General features: G+C 32.6%; 1 long non-coding RNA gene across 1 annotated transcript; it reads right to left on the bottom strand.

Moving 5' to 3' along the window:
• Positions 1-2,056: 2,056 nt before the first annotated feature.
• Positions 2,057-2,966, bottom strand: LOC129925239 (uncharacterized). The gene is made up of 2 exons (XR_008777056.1): positions 2,731-2,966; positions 2,057-2,286 (listed from the first exon to the last, which is right to left on the bottom strand). It is a non-coding gene; the product is annotated as an uncharacterized LOC129925239 (long non-coding RNA).
• Between the last annotated feature and the right edge of the window lie 1,564 nt (positions 2,967-4,530).

Raw genomic sequence — 4,530 nt, 5'->3', positions numbered from 1 at the left:
GTAAATTACTTTTTTTTAAAGCCCTGAACAACCTATTGTCGATATTTTTAAAATTTGTTTAAAGATGAAAATACGGAACAATTTGATATTGATAACCAAATTATAGTGACGCATTGTCAAATAATATAAGTGTAATATTAGTAAATTGTGCGATTTCAAACAATCATTAGGCATAATTCAAACATAAAACATAAAACAATATCCGGAACATTTTTACACTTAATGAAATATAAGTCAGTATAGAAATTTTGATTTAGCATTAATATGCTATTTACATAAAAAACGGAACAACATATTATTGATAATGTGTTTTTGCAACGTTTAAGCATGGAAATTGAATGTAATATAAACTAAAATCATATAGAGTGCGAGCAAACAAACATTTGTTGGGGGTTGATTAGTTTTGCACAAAAAAATCCGGAACAATCAATTTTTAGATAATTAAAACTATTGAGATGTTACGGGAGGAAAATTAAAGGGTAAATCAGATTTTCAATTGCTTTTAGAGTTCTAGTTTTTTTAATCTAATCGTGACGACAGACCGACCAACAGACAAAACGCACAAAAATAATCTTCTTTTATTCGGATGGGGGCACTAAACAAAAAATAAATAAAATCAGATTTTTTTTTTTTTAAAGTTTAAGGAATTGGTTTAGCACCTGATCATGTTGCGACGTTACGCTACTGCACGAAAATCGCTGCATAAAAAGTCCATTAAAAAAAATGTGCGTGATATTTACATACAAAGTGCATTATTAGCCTTTATAAACAAACAGAAATGTTTTCTTTTTAATTTTAGCAGCTAGTTGACCAGAAAAAACATCTTTAACTATTATTTATATTTGTTGTGAAAATTTCCTGTACATTTTAAAAATATATTTGACTTAGTGATACTGAAAATACACTAAGAATGTCTATCTTTGTTAGCATATTGTAACATTGCCTCCCTTACATTTACGTAATTGTTTTAGAATTGGTGTATTTTTATGAAAAAATCGCTTGCATAATTAATTTTATAAATTAAATGGTTTGCTTTTAGAAAACCAAAAGTAGCCGTTGCACCTAAACTTTTGAAGCCGCATTTAATGATGAAATAATATTTTTCATATCTCTTCTAGTTTTCGAGATCTGAGTGTGACAGACGGACAGACGGACATTTTGCACAAACCTAATAGCGGCTTTTTCCCCTTACGGGGGCCGCTAAAAATCTGTCACTAATATAATTTATACATGCTATAAAATTAAATTCTTATATTGAGTCGCCCCAACCCTATTCTTTAACCCTCAGAGACCCACATTATCTTACAGCGGTTCTAAAATTATTTCCTTTGGTATACATATGTATAACATGCTCGTAATTCAATATCAATAATAATTTTTGAGGTCATGTGACCGTGACCTACTTTTTCGATTTGTTCCACAGGTGACCCACTGGGCTTTGTTGGTAATAATTAATATACTTTCATAAAAGTAAAAAAAAATATTTTAAAAATGTTAGAAAATAATATTTTTTTATTTTATTGGTGTCGATATTTCCTCCACTTCTTTAAACACTATACTCATAGGTGTCTGTGGCATTTTATGTCTCAAGAGACAATCTTTTCCCTTGGCAACTTCTTGTATGACTAAAGAGGCCAATAACTGATACGCCGCTGCTAGTGTCGATTTTGATGAGCTTTATGCTGCGTTTGCACACATTGGTATACTGCAAGAGTGGACGACCAGTGGCTCTCTTGCCTTCTGTTAGATCGCCATACAGAATGTCTTTTAGAAGTCAACCTACTGGCATTCTATGAACGTGGCCAAGCCTGCCAAGGCGTTAGCTCCTGATAACAAAGTAGATGTCCTGGCGCCCTGCTCTTCTTAGCACTGCCACATTGGTTATTGTAAAAATGTTTTACATAATTCGTATGTTCCTTCAGAGTTGAAGATAGTTTACTTCCTAGTCCAAACCTCCCGCAGGACGACAGGGGATGGGAGTGGTCAGGGTTTGAACCCTCGACAGTCAATAAATCCGAACGACAGTCCAGCGCGCAAACCGCAAGACCAGGCAGCCATCCTGCCACCTTATTTTAATTTTAAAGAGGCACTATAAGTAAATGGCAAGGGTTCTGTCTCTTCTAAATCAGAAGATGATTCGGAAGAATTGAGGTCTTGCGTTCTGTTTCCTTATCAGGTTCTTGCTCATAGTCCTCATCATCAGTTGAATCATTGTAGTCAATTACTTCTAAAATATCTAGCACTTCTTGAGCAGTGAATTTCTTAGGGAATGAAGCTGACATTATTCTGTTGAGAAAAAAAAATGATCCAGATTAGATGTAGATCTAATAGTAATATCATAGTAAAAAAAAATATTATAGTTTATATAGAGATTATAGATTATAGAATATCACTTACTTTATCATAAAATGTATTAATTTATAAAATTAATTCAGAGATCTTGTTCAAATAATTAATACTGTAAATTATAATACTAAAATAAAATATTTTATTACCGGTAATTATTGACAATGATACTGTTGATCTACGTCTAGACTAGAGGACGTCTTAGTATTCATTAGGTCTAGATCTAGATTTTTTTCCCTCTAAGCCCCAGTGGGTCACCCATGACCCAATGAATTTAAAAGTGTAATTAATACTAAACTGGTTACTAATTCATATCAAATAATATATAAAATCATTAAATACATTATCTAGATATATAATAATAACAACAAGATTGTGTCTTACCTTGTATAAAGCAGTAAAAAAATAATTTAATTCGGTCGTATACTGAGATTCCAACTTCGCATGGAGGTAGCCATATGCAAAAGGGGATATCATTCAGTAATAAGAAAACTGTAACATAATAATTGCTTCCCTTGTGTTCCATAGATGGGCCACTGGGTATTCATGGTAAAAATTACATAAAAAATGAAGTAGACATTTACTTAAACGTATTTTTGGGTTATGGGTCACCCGTGACCCACTGGGTCTTCCAGGGTTAATGCCAAATGCAATCATTAGCAGAAATTATAAAAAGGAGTGAGGATTAATCATTTTCTGCCGTCGCGCATCTTTTTTCGCGCATGGTGCAATATGGAGAAATTCAAGAGGATGCAAAAGAAGAAATTTACTCCTCCAGTCACTTGGACTGACCTTCAATGAGAGTAAAACTTTCCTACGCTTTATTTTATTAGATCTCTAAAAACTTCATCCATTTTTTCACAATGTTTTGTGATTTATAAAATTTTCCTGAATAAGGGATCGTCACAAAAGTTATTTTTTTAAGGCCACCCCATTAAAATAGCTGTTTTCAGTACTTTCAAATTTGGGTATTTTACACAAAAGCTGGATTTTTTTTTTATGTACATGAAATCATTATCATCTGTCCCGCGTAACCAAATCCTCCACTTTTCCCGGTCACCAATGTTCTTAACAAGATATCAAGAGAGAGAGGCTGGTCCATTATTTGCGTAGTCCAGCCAGCTTTTCTTCTGACAAACCTTTTTTTCGTTTATTCTCTTGAAGGATATTTTTTTTTTAAGTTAGTCTTACAAAATACAATTCCAAACCAACTCAAGCAGTTATCGTCTTTTCACAGTATTGAGGAGTCATCCTTTTTGCCAGCCAGAGTGTTAATTGGCAAAAGTAAAAAATTCATTGTTTTAATTTTTTTAGAAAATATTCACAACTATATCTTTTATACAGTGGCGTAACTAAGGGGGGGAGAATTTTAAAATCCCCCCGGGCCCCCACCTAGGCCCCCAAATGGGTGTCTGAAATTTATTTGTAAATACATAAATTAATATGTTTGATAGACAAATAGTGTCAACGGGTGTCTTTTTTTTTTTCAACTTTTATGGATTAAATTTATCACAAAGACTAAACCTAGATCTAGGTCTATCAGTGCGTTGACTTTGTTGACATTTTAAAAATATTTTTTCCCACAGAGATCAAATAAAAAAAAATAAAAATTAGTCTTACATTTTAAACTTTGTTGCCACGAATAAAACTGCATGATATACAGCGAATTCCAGGTATCTTGTTACATTTACTAATAATAGATCTAAATCTTATCTTATCTTATATAATACAGACGTTACTTCAAAAAAGAAGATGATTACGTCCTACGCGTCATGCATTTAGTCATGCATATTAACCAATGACTTAAATTCTGCCAAGTCACTGGTTTTCCTGGCTAGCTCAGGCAACCCATTCCATGCTCTAATAGCACTAGGAAGAAGGAGTATGGCGAGTATTATATGGCTACACTAATTAACCTTGAAGCAAAATTTACAGAATCAAGTGTAACAGATCTAAAAGTTATTCTTAATAATGCTAGAATAGTCCATTATTCGGGTTTGGCGTCTATAATTTCAGAATTAAACTTCACACTCGAGTTATTACCCCTCTATTCATCTTTCCTCATTCCAATGGAAACTCTCTTTTTGTTTACATCTAATCCTTTTACTTTCGCACAAAACATAAACAAAAAATAATGACGTAATATCATATAATATTAGCACATCCTTCCTTTTTGAAGTTATT

The sequence above is a fragment of the Biomphalaria glabrata genome, chromosome 3, assembly GCF_947242115.1.
Source record: "Biomphalaria glabrata chromosome 3, xgBioGlab47.1, whole genome shotgun sequence".
In the NCBI taxonomy this organism is placed as follows: Eukaryota; Metazoa; Mollusca; class Gastropoda; family Planorbidae; genus Biomphalaria; species Biomphalaria glabrata.
This window is presented reverse-complemented; position numbering and strand designations above follow the sequence as displayed.